Source organism: Choloepus didactylus, chromosome 2, assembly GCF_015220235.1.
Source record: "Choloepus didactylus isolate mChoDid1 chromosome 2, mChoDid1.pri, whole genome shotgun sequence".
In the NCBI taxonomy this organism is placed as follows: Eukaryota; Metazoa; Chordata; class Mammalia; order Pilosa; family Megalonychidae; genus Choloepus; species Choloepus didactylus.
In genome coordinates this window covers 112,398,015-112,410,972 of record NC_051308.1, presented here as the reverse complement: position 1 = coordinate 112,410,972, position 12,958 = coordinate 112,398,015, and the positions used below count along the sequence as shown (strand labels likewise).

The 12,958-nt window shown below is 44.0% G+C and overlaps 1 protein-coding gene across 2 annotated transcripts in view; it reads right to left on the bottom strand.

Moving 5' to 3' along the window:
* LOC119526654 (small proline-rich protein 2E-like) overlaps positions 1-12,958 on the bottom strand; it is a 215,214-nt gene that overhangs the window by 161,588 nt on the left and 40,668 nt on the right. The window lies entirely within an intron of this gene.

Here is a 12,958-nt window from a genome sequence, read left to right as displayed (position 1 = left end):
CAAATGGATGATACAAAGGGAGGGAGGGAGGGATAGAGAAAAAAGGAAGGAAGGAAGGAAGGAAGGGAGGGAGGGAGGGAGGGAGGGAGGAAGTAGCAAATGGGGCAAAATATTAGAAGCTGGTAAATCTGAGTATCTGGGTAAGGGGTATATTGGAGTTATCTGTATTGATTTTGTATTATTTTTGCAAATTTCCTGTAAGCTTGAAATTGTTTCAAAATACAAAGTTAAAAGATAAAATAAAATAAAATGCAGGGGGTTGGAGAAGATACCAACTATATCGAAATACAGTTCTTGTGGCTGGGGGTCCAAGGACTCCAGGTTAAGAATCACCAGAAGGGATAATGGAATGGAGACAGGGTTAAATGAACATAGAGTTAGGATGGAGAGAGGAAGAAATCCTATCACAAATCCACCACAAAGACAGGAGGACAATCCCTTAAATGAGAAGGCGGTCTAGAGCCTGAACACATCCTTGGAGAGGCTTTCTTAAGGACAAAGATGGGCAGAAGGTGTGAGTTGGCAGGTTGAACTGGTCCTCTCTGACCTTGCAGTGTAGTCTCCCACCTAAAACCTGTCTGATATTTCTTTGAAGGGCCCAGATAATCAAGAAACCATGTCAAGTGAAGATAAAAATAAGCCAAACGAACCCAAGAATGAATGCAAGTGCTGTGAACCCAGGTGTGAACAGCCCAGCTGTATAAAGAAGCTACTGCAGCGCTGCTGTGACAAGTGCCCGCGGGACAGGTGTTCACCAAAGTGCCCGCTGCCATGCCCCCCACCCTGCCCTCCTCCATGCCCTCCACCGTGCCCCCCGCCATGCCCCCCGCCATGCCCTCCACCGTGCACGTGCTCTCCTCCATGCCCTCCCAAATTCTGCATCAAGCCCTGTCCTCCTAAATGCCCACCTCCCAGCCCACCCCCGGAGTGAGGCACTACGGAACCGCCCAGCCGGCACTACCACTGACATCCTGTACTCCACCATGGGGGCAAGAAACTGAAACCACGAACTGACAAGTAAATGTGTTCCTCTGCTGCACAAGACTTTCTTCTGTTGTTGTTGTATTTGTTGTTCTTTTGTTTTGTTTTTTGGGGTTTTTTGGCTTTTTTTTTGTTGTTTTATTTTTTGTTGTTATTGCTGTCTTATAGTGCTATGACACCAAGAAGCAATCCCTGGGAGTAAGGCTAGAATCCCAGCCCTCCACTATGAGCAACCCTCTCGGTCTGGCTCTCCCTGCCCCCAGCCTGCTGTAGAGGGGGTGGTGCCCCTCCTCTGAAGGGGGTATCTCGGGAGAGCAGGCCCCTGTTAGAGTGCAGCCTGAGAGCTCCTTAAACATGGCTGTGGCTGAAACTCTTTAACCCAGGAAAGTAAGTGGGCAAAAGGAGGGTAGACAGGTTTGAGAGGAGAAGAGGAATGGAAAGTGAGGAAGGCTCAGGAAAAGAAATTCTCTTCTTTGCTGTTAGTCCTGTTGCATAACACTCAGGCCAAAGGACTCTAAGAACAAGTTGCACGGATTTAAATTCTAGCTCTGCCCCCTATCAACTATGTGATCTTAAGCAACTTGCTTAACTTCCCTGTGCCTCAGTTTCCTTCTCTGTAGAAGAAATCAGCTGATGCTAATAGTGCCTGCGTTAAACTGCTGTTGTGTGGCTTAAAGAGCTAACAAATGTCAAGTGCTGGAACTTAATAGCTTGGTGGTTCTCTTCCCATTGGGCTATAAGTCTCCTGAAAGCAATAGTCACATTGTAACTTATATCTTAAAGCACACAGCTAGGCCTTCTTAAAAATAATAGATAAGGAACTGTGGATTGCACCAATTTTCACATTTTGATACTGAATTATAGTTATACAAGCTGTTACCACTGGAGGAAACCTAGCAAAGGGTTTCCTGGTAGGGTCTCACTACAACATTTTTGCAACTTTCTGTGAATCTATACTTAATTTGTTAAAAAAAAAAAAAAAAAAAAAAAAGGAAAATATAAGGCTGGGAGGGCTCCAATTAGGAATAGACAGAGAAAGCATTCACAGTCGGTATGTTAGTGGGAATCATTTACAAGTAACTAGAGATAGAGTTCATTTCAAACTAGCTTAATTCATGAAAAGGAATTTAACAATTCATATTGCTGGGAACAACATGAGGGGAAGGGTTGAAGAATTAGAGAACTGTAGGAACCAGGACTTCAGAAATTGGGATAGTGGACCTAATTGCCGCCATCTTAACCACTCTCATCTCTGCCAGTCTCCACTTCTCTTTAGGGTGGGTCTCATCCCCTCGAAAGCCCCCTCCATGTATCAAGGACCTTGGCCACCTGCAGACCCAGCTTGTTGACAGGTTGAGTATGAGGATGCGCTTGATTTCCAAGAAAGGAATCCGCCTAGGGGAACCACACTTGGCTGAGTAGATGAGAGAGCTTTGCTATGTGGATAACACCAGCTGTTAATCACTACAGTCCACAACATGTAAATGAAAATAGGTTTAGGGTTCTCTGGTGTCATAGTAAGAGGTAATGAAAGAGGCCGAGGTTGAGATGTGCCTCCATGGAATCATGGCACATGAACAGCTTTCCTTTCTTCTGAGGCTGGAAGATGGTTCAGGACAGCAAGTGGAGATAGTGCAAAATATACCAAATAAAAGATAACTGGAACCCCTACCAGATCAAGGTCAAATAATCACTGTCACTTTTAGAACATGGGAGCTAGACAAGCTCTAGGATGTCACCCCTCACCTTCTCTGACATGAGGAGGCTGTGGGACCTTAGGGTTTCCTGGCAAGAACAAAAGCCTGCAAGCCCTCAATCTTGGGGCTTACCCTTAATGAAGTTTGTTACTGCAAAGGAGAGGCTAAGCCTACTGCAATTTTTCCTAAGAGTCACCCCCAGAGAACCTCTTTTGTTGCTCAGATGTGGCCTCTCTAAGCCCACTTGGCAGGTGGGCTTGCTGCTCTCCCCCCTACATGGGACATGACTCCCAGGGGTGTAAGTCTCCCTGGCAATCTGGAACATGACTCCTAGGGATGAGCGTGGACCCAACATCATGGGATTATAAAAGCTTTCCTCACCAAAAGGGAGAAGAGAAATGAAACAAAGTAAAGTTTCAGGGGCTGAGAGATTTCAAATAGAGTCGAGAGGTCATTCTGGAGGTTATTCCAATGCATTATATAGATATCCCTTTTTAGTTTTTAGTACTAGAATAGCTAGAAGGAAATACCTAAAACTGTTGAACTGCAATCCAGTATCCTTGATTCTTGAAGGCGATCGTATAACTATATAGCTTATAAGGGATGACTGTGTGATTGTGTAAACCTTGTGACTCACACTCCCTTTATCCAGTGTATGGACAGATGAGTAGAAAAATGGAGACAAAAATTAAATGAATAATATGGGAGGATGGGGGAGATGGGCTACTTTGGGTGATCTTTTCTACTTTTATTTTTAGTCTCATTTTTATTTTTTGGAATAAAGTGATTTCACACTTTGGATGGTATGTGACTATATCAATAAAATTGCAAGGAAAAAAATCAATTGGGAAAAAAAAAAACAATGAGAGCCTGGCCCCAAGTTTCCCACACACTAGAGCCCTGCAGAGAGGCCATTCCTGGATGCTGGACACCTCTAGAAGCCTGGATAAGGGCATTGAAGATATTTGTGATCAACTGTTGAAAAATGTAGAAAACTCTTCCACCTCACTAGAAATCAAAAAAAAAAAAAGAAAAAAAAGAAAAGAAAGAAAAGGAAGAAAAAAAGGAGAAAGAAAAGAAAAAGGCTAGGAAGGGAGGGAGGGTAGAAGGGAGGGAGAGAAAGGGAAGAAAAGAAAAAGATTAGAACAATTAATGTGACATTCTACTTCATCTGTAAAATTGTCACTTTTTCCTTTTTTTTTATTAAATTCAGTTTTATTGAGATATAGTCACATATCATAAATCATCCATGGTGTTACAATCAACTGTTCACAGTACCATCCACAGCTGTGCATTCATCACCCCAATTCATTTTTCTGAACATTTTCCCTTTATACCAGAAAAGTAAAAATAAGAATAAAAAATAAAAGTAAAAAAGAACACACAAATCACCGCCCCCCACCCTATTTTTCATTTAGTTTTTTGTCCTCATTTTGCTACTCATCCATCCATACACTATATAAAGGGAGTGTGATCCACAAGTCTTTCACAATCACACTGTCACCCTTAGTAAGTTACATTGTTATACAATCATCTCCTTTGCTACTGGGTCACAGTTTGATAGTGTCAGGTATTTATTTCTAGCTATCCCAATACCTTAAAACCTAAAAAGGGTTATCTATATAATGTGTAATAGTACCCACAGAGTGACCTCTCGACTCCATTTAGATTTCCCAGCCACTGAAACTTCATTTTGTTTCATTTCGCATCCCCCTTTTGGTCAAGAAGATGTTGTCAATCCCACGATGTTGGGTCCAGATTCATCCTCGGGAGTCATATTCTGCTTTGCCAGGGAGATTTATACCTCTGGGAATCAGGTCCCATGTAGAGGGGAGGGCAGTGAGTTCACCTGCTGAGTTGGGTTAGCTAGAGAGAGAGGCCCACATCTGAGCAACAAAGAGGTACTCAGGGGGAGACTCTTAGGCACAATTACGAGCAGTTTTAGCCTCTCCTTTGCAGTAACAATTCCATAAGGGTAAGCATCAGATAGAGGGCTCGGTATACCAGATGGCCAGTCCTCAATGTTTGTGAAAACATCAGCAATAATCTGAGTGAGGAAGTCCAACACCTCTGCATTTTCCCCCAGTTCCTCAGGGGTGAGGGTGGAGTGGGGGGGGGGGGGGGTGGCGAATATCTGCCCAAATTACTTTGGGATGTGTTGCTATGAAATGGTCACTTTTAAGTAATAAATCCCAATGCTAAAAAGTGTGCCACTGTTGGTGGGAATATAGACAAGAATCCTTTTAGCAAACAATTTGGGAATACATATCAAAAGCTTAAAACTATTCAACTCTTTGGCCCAATTGTTCCACTTCTTAGATTCTATACAAAGAAAAATAATTCCAAACTGGAGAAAAGCAATATAAAGCTATTTATCACAATGTCACTTAGAAACAATTTAAATATCCAATAGAAGCTTTATTAAATACATTTTGATGTATTACCTAATGAAACATTATGCAACCCTTAAAATGCATAATATAGAAAACACAAGGCCTTAATGATGTATAATATAAAGTAACTATGTTTAACCAAAAACTTCTATGAATAACAACAGTAGGATATTTGCCAACATTCTAATTATTTTATGGCAATGTGGTTATGAGCAATGAGTAGAGTATTTTTTCACTGGTTTCTAAATTCTCATTAATGTGCTTTTATTTCTTTTGTAGTGAGGAAAAAAGGAAGTAGGCATGAATACTTCAGACACCCTCGCAAATTCCTTTCATTTACTCAATGGATAAAATAAAAGGGGGAACGGAGGGAGGGAGGGAGGAAGCGAAGGAGGGAGGGAGAGAGAAAAGGAAGGGGGAAGGAAGAAGGGGAGGGGGCAGCTCCATGGGGGTGTACGGTCAGTTCTCTGAGCTGATTGTAAGAACTCTGGGCACAGACTCAGTGGAGGCCAGCTCTGAGAACATGAAACCTTCCACTGCCAGTTTAGTTCTCTTTTCTCCCATGTAAAGGAAACCAAAGATAGACATCTCTTAATGGCTACTTTCCCAGCAAAGCACTGGATCAAAGGCAATTCTGGGGAAGATGGCTAGAACGTGATGTGGGTCACCTCCCTGCAGAATGCCATAATTACTACCAACGCCAATGGCAGTCACCAGGGCCCTTCCCCTAATGGTACAGGATTTTATAAATAAATAAGCAACTGAAGAGAGGCATCATGAGATTCTGAGCAGTGCCAGACCCAACGGCCCACAGATAACGTGATGGGGCAGGATAAAGCTCTCTCCTTTTATGGAAAAGCAGTGCTGAGGGTTCATTAGGGAGGCAAGAAGAAGAGATTTCACTATATACCCCCTGGCATCCTCCTTTCTTAAGAATCAGGCGAGAGAACAGCTGGCCTTGAAAAAAGGACTTCTGAGCCCTCCCAAATCAGGCCCTATGAGGGCAACTGGCTGTGAGCTGGACCAGGCTGCCATGAAAGGGCTGGGCTTTGCTTGAAGCTGGAAGGGAACTTAGAATGATTTTTATGCACCCCCCCCCCACCTCCACATGGGAATGAAAACTGGGCAGCTGGCAGGAAGTAACCAGACCTACCCTATTTTTCCTGCCCTTCCTCCACATGACCAAATATGCCAGCCCAGATACGTGAGCACAAGCACATCCTGCGAGGCTTTATTGATGAAGTCATAACTGCTTCAATGCCACAACTATTGATGCCCAGCAAATAAACAGATCAGTAAATACAGTAAGTCATTTGTCAAGCACATAAAGATTCTAAGATACATCCTGATCGTAAAATGCATACCAGGGTACTTTCAGCTGCACTTTTCTTCCCGATGTCTGAAACCTCACATATCTGACCTCCAGAGCTATGTGCCCTCTTCCAGGCTCAAAGTCCTGCTCAGACCCAGGATTCATGCCTTTTTCCCACCAGCAACTGCCTTAAGGCCCTCATCATCTCTCACCCACATCACTCACGAACGTCCTCACTGGCTTCCCAAGCTCCAAGCTCACCTTCCTCCAGTCCAAACTCCAACAAAAGCCAGCAATGCTGTCTTTCTAGAACTCAAATCTAAACAAGCCACTCACTTTGCTTAAAACCCTGAAAGTCTCCCTTTTGCCTGTGGAGCAGCTCAAATGACTTAACCTCGCACACAAAATTCTTCAGGATCTCCTAAAAAAACTCCCCTGCCTCCTTCTCTAGCCTTATCTTTCCACTGCTCCATCTCCTTCTACAACTTTGCAGCCCAGCAACGGGTTTTCCTGGCACACAGCAGAGAGTTTCTGGCATTTATGACTTTACACTTCCTTCTCCTCTATTATTCCTCTTTCTTCCACTGAATGCTTCTCTGAATGATTCATGGGATAAATTCTCATCCTTTAACTCAATTCAGTGGTCACCTGCTCTAAGACACTTCCCCACCTCCCACCCCTAGGCTGGTTAGATGCCCCCTCCTGTGGTGTCCGAGCACCCACACCTTCCTCTACCATAGTAAGAACCACACCGTATTCTGGTCAATTGTCTACAGTGTTTCTCCCACTAGACAGTAAGCACTTGACAACAGAGACTGCCTGGCACGTCATGGGCATTCAGTAATAATAAATGGGGGGGGGGCGGTGCTCAGAGGCTGCTGAGGCACCTTTTCAAAGAGGAGAGGGAAGCTTGGCCTGAGCCCTATCCATCATGCTCCTGAACCTCAGCTGATGGCATCATTCTCAGTCTTCCAAGGGGAGAGAGAGGGGAAAGGCTGAGCATGGGTGGCCTGGGGCTGAAAGCAAGGCAGCCCTGACTTTGGTCCCTTCATCCTTTCTTAGGCCACGAGAGGCCGGTGCCGGGAACCCTCACCCTGGCCTCACAGGGAGATGCAACCTGCCTCAGAAAGGGTTTCTTGCCTTGGAAGGCAGCATGGAGCAGGCAAAGGGATTTGTCATTACAAAGACCAGGACTCAATTTAGGTTCTACTCGAACCAGAGTTGTAGTCCTAGGCATGTTATTTAACCTCAGTGAGTGAAGGGGAGTCTTGGTTTCTTCAAGACCGCTTCTTGGGGAGGAGTGATTAAATGAGATAATTTATGCAAAGCCCCTGGCACGGGAAGCTGAGTTTAGAAAGTCAAGATGCCAACGGCCCTCAAGGATTTAGGTCAAAGTTGGGAGCCACAACACATCACCTATTGTAGTAAGAGATTCTTGTCCTCTGCTGTGTGAAGCTGTGGGTTTGAGAGAGACAAAGGGAGTTTCAGAAAAGGAAGGAAAAATCTTTGAAGGCAAGTAGATTTAGGGGCCCACTGCATTCCCAAGCTGGGCCTAAGGAGACCATAAATCACACAGGAGCCAGAAGGAGGCTTTTGAATATCAGAGTTGGATGTGGCATTTAATATGCTCTCAATGTCTAGGCAAGGAAACTAAAGCTCAAGAGAGAAACAATTTAATTGAAGTCATGATTAGTTGGTTGGTGGCAGTGTCTAGAACGCCCATCTCACACTTGAGATAAGATGAGCCAAGACCCAGACTCAGAAGGAAAAATGACAATGACCAACATCACACCTAAACAATTTGGGAACATCATTTCTCCCCACCATATATCCCCATTGTTAGTGGTCTTTAAGCTAAGGTCCATGAATCCCCTGAAGGTAAGGTCATGTACATATGTATATTTACCATGATCCCAGCACTACTAACTGGTCTTCTTCATGTATATTCTCTCCTTGATGCTCACAAAGAACTCCAAGTACAGTGGCTTCCAAAAGTTCTTTTTACATAAACCATTACTGCCTAAACCAGACCCAGGCTCAATGCATGACCTTGAATAAGTCCCTTAACATTTTTGTGCCTCATTTTCCTCATCTGAAAATATGCAGTCAATAGTTTAGTGCCTCCTGTTTAAAGCACGTGCTGGGACTAAAACAAGGAGATGGAATCAGGTGGCCTGTCACGTCCCTCTGGCTCCAGTAGCCTGTGATCTACAGGTCCTCCCATTACCTCTGAGTCAGATTCCCTCGCGTAGTGACATCGGAGTAAAGCCAGTGAGAGGAATGGTGGACTCTCCCCCAGGAACCACACACTCATAAGCTCTCCGGAGACACCTGCTCCCTGGGAGATGAGATGAGTCACGTTCTGCACCACTCAGCTTTATCAGACCAGTTTCCCTGTAATATGCACACAGGGCCAGCCAAGTGAATCAGAGGAGTCTAGGAATTTTATGATCTGAACAAAGGAGATAGTTGTTTGATGGGAATGGGAAAAAAAAAAAAAATGTCCTGCACACACCTGAGTCCCTTCTTCTGGCCCTGTCTAATTATACCCTGCCTCCCAATAATGACAGCAGCAGAAGTCAGAAATTTTAAATCTTACATGGCATTAAATCAGATCAGCCCCACTCTTGCTGGAGGGCTGGGGATGGTCAGAGAAACTATTTAGTAACTTCATCTCAAGATCTGGAGTGGGACAGTCTCCCCAGAGCTGTACAACCCATAGCCCCAGATATTGGGCCACTAAGGCTAAGTTTTGAGACTCAGAGCCCAACTACTCCTATTTTGTACCTAGGAAAAGACAAGCCACCTTAGTTCACTCAGCCACTTGGCTGGGCCATGGCTGAATGCAGAGGACGGAAGGCTGGATCTTCACGTCGGTAGATTATAACCGAATCAAGGAGGAAGAACAAATACAAATGCATCCACACACTTAAACAAAGTCATATATATACCCAGGCTAATTGTCTTCACATTTATAGTATCACAGAATGTCAGAGCTGGTTTGGACCCAACTGATTCCTAACTTTCCTATTTTAAAGATGACGAAACTGAGTCCAGAGAGGGTCTGGGCTTGCCTCAGGTTAGGGACAGAGCCAGATAGCCTGAGCCCCTGTGAAGTACACTTTCTACTGCATCACAGGGAGTAGAAAAGTACAATTCAAAGTCCGAGGGCTAAAAGGATAGAGTTGAGGACATAGAACAACAGAACTAGAGAGAAATCAAGGAAGCCTTCATGGAAGAAGTGAGTCTCGAACAGATTTCAGAAAAGTCTGGGACCCCAAATTTGCCCGTTCTGATTCAGATCACATTACCGTTCTGTAAAAGTAGCTTGATGGCCCAAAGTGCACGTGCATACATTCTCTTAGCTATTCCTCTCAGGAAATCTGTAAACTAGTATCATCCCTTCTCAACAAGAGAAAACTGAGGCTCGGCAAGGCTAAGTAACATATCCAATATTATTCTTACTCTAGACAACCAAGTCAACCCTAGGTCAAATGGGATCCTGAGCCCAGTTTTTTTCCATGCCTCACAGCCCCTCTTACCAAAAGCCAGTCTTTGATGGAGGATGCTGACATGACAGGTAGAAATATACTTAAATGAGGGAGCACTAAGCTAGGAATTCACTTGCTTCATTTGAGACTTCCCTCCAGCGTTCCCAAGAACTTGAGACATTGCAAAGGTGTATTAGTTTCCTATTGCTGCTGTGACAAATTATCACAAACTCAGTGCTCAAAACAATAAAAATGTGTTATCTTACATTTCTGGTGGTCAGGAGTCTGAAATGAATCTCACAGCTAAAATCAAGGTGTCAACAGAGCACGTTCCTTTCTGGAGGCTCTAGGGGGAAATCCGTTCTCTTGCCTTTTCCATCTTCTAGAGATTGCCCTTGTTCCTCAGCTCATGGTCCTCTCCCAGCTATAAAGCCAGCAATGGTTGACCAAGTCTTTCTCACATCACATCACTGACACTGATTCTTCAGCCTCCTTCTTCCATACTTAAGGACCCTTGTGATTACATTAACCAGCCTGGATAATTCAGTTTATTAGCAACCTTAATTCTATCTGCTACCTTAAATCCCCTTTGCTGTGTAACTAACATACTCAAAGGTTCTGGGGATTGGGATATGGACTTATTTGGGAGGTCGTTATTCTGCCTAGCATAGAAGGACCTTGGGATCAATTCTAGGAATGTGCCATTGTCAAACATCAGCTCAATGGTGGGCAGAGAGTCCTTTGAGAGGAGTAGAACTGTGGGCACTGCCTAACTGGGTTCACTCCATAAGAACATGACTGGTGTCTCCACTGTTGTGCACATCATATCTGTTCTCCTTCACCTTGGGCTCAACCAAAGCCACAGAAATGCATGTAGCATAAGTAAGGTCATCTCATGCATTCTGTTGCAGGAAACTTCTGGAAATCTCAACCGAGAGGTCTCCTGACCCAATCACCCACCCACTCATTTCCTGAGTTTGCTAAAGTTTCTCCTCACATCTCACTCAAATATTTCTATTTCAACAGCCTCCTAACAGGGATTTCTTCCTCTGGCTGCCTGGAATACTCTTGCCCACCCTCCTTGCCTGGTTAACTCTACTGTCTAGCAAAACACAGCACACACAGTTCCTTTCCCAGGAGCCTTCCATGACCTTCCACCCAAAACTGAGGGAGGTGTCCTCCTCCAGGGAAGGGTTGTCTCTGTCTTCTTGCCCATCTTCTCCTTGAAACTGTGAGCCCCTGGAAAGCAGACTCATGAATGGCTGAAAGAACAAATGAATAAACTCAATGTTAGAGAACTTCTTGCCTCCTGGGGTACAGGAGTGTTGTTTTGTATCTTAGACAGCAATCCACAAAAAAGATGAGGGAGATGAAGAGGGAGAGGAGAAAGGGAAGGAAGAGTAAGAAAAAGAGCAGAAGGAAAAGGAGAAGGGGATTCCCCATCCTATACCTGTCCCCCCAGTTCCCAGATTCCCCAAAAAACCTTGTCTCTTCAGATAAAACCACTGGATATTCTAATTTGCTCTTCTTCATCCCATACAGCTCCCATTCCTACCCCCAGCCTCCAGAAAGTCATATCTCTCACAGGAAAATCAACAGGAACTCCCTGGGCTACACTCTGACTTCTTCCCACTCTCTTACCAGGATACCAGGGAGCTCCGCGCTAGTGTTGCACCAGTCCTCCATGCACCAGTCTTAAAAGCCAAAATGTCACCTGGTATCCCCCAATTTTCCTTTAAAATTTTTTTTCAAGGATCAGCTGCCAAGAACTATATAAATATTTGGAGGCATCTCTGATTTTAGCCAAATATCTCCCTTAGGCAGTGACCAAACCTACTTCTTCAAGTTAAGGAGGACGTCATCATTTTTAAAGTTCCTGGAACTTGTTCAAGTTTGGCAAACAAGCACAAGGCCAACAATTCACGAACCTGGAACTTCCTTTACAATGAACATGTTCTCATTTTCAATTTAAAGAAATCCTCCTCTACTCCCAGTTGTCTCCAGCATTCACCCTCTTCATTCCTTCCTTCATTCATTCATGCATTTATTCTTTCAGTGAACATTTATCTGCCATTATCTTCCACTTACTCTAGCAAATGCACAGCCCCTACCCTCTAGGAACTTACAACCCAGAAAGCAATATGGTCACACACATACATATCTTGAATTCCTAATAGAAAATATCAAGCTTGTATAAGTAACACAAACAATAGATATTGTTGGCGTTCATGAAAATATGACTTAATTTCTGGTTTCGAGTAATCAGGAAAATCTCTTGGAAGATGATAGACTTGAGTGGAACCTTGAAAAATGTGGAAGATTTCAATAGACAAAGAGAGGGAGGACATACAAAATAAAAATGACAGCCCAAACAAAAAGCTTGGAAGTAGAGAAAATGAGTGTGTTTGCCTTGAACCTTTCTATTTCAGCCCCCTGGATTTTACTGACCTGGGTTCTAACAAAAGATTTTCCAAAAGACAAGGAGACCAATTAAACTTGTTCCTCCCTCCTTTCTTTGTCACTGCGAAAACACTGAGTAACTCTACTTTTAGGAGGGAGTAATGAATCAAGGTAGAGAAGTTTGTCTGCCTTCTCTCTTCTCTTTTCTGCTCTACTCATCCCACAACCCAAGAGTAACAAATGACTCCAATGTCCCTCAAGATTGCCATGCAGGAAAATCACTCTTTCCATGAGGCTGTATACCTTTTGTTTGCTTGGAACCCTGTGAAAAGCCTCCTTTCTTGGGTTTGGGAGTGTGACTTTCCAGAACAGATAAAGAGGCAGCCAAATGGAAAGGTCTAAAACAGACCCTGTATGCCCTTGGCCCAGATGCACCCCAGGCCTTAGTCAGGAAAGTTTTCCCATTGACAAAGAGAAGATGAGCAAGGGGGATCTTATCTCTCTCCACAACCTGAACCAGTTTGGGCAGACAAGGAACCCCAACCCCCGTTTAACAGACTAAGGTAACGTTTTATGAACTTTCTTTTCCTGCTGCCTCTGATGAGAGAGATCTGAGAGGAGCCCCTCCCTGCTGAGTTAGGTGAAGACCCAGAGGCCAAAATGGAGACTGATTAACAGGCATCC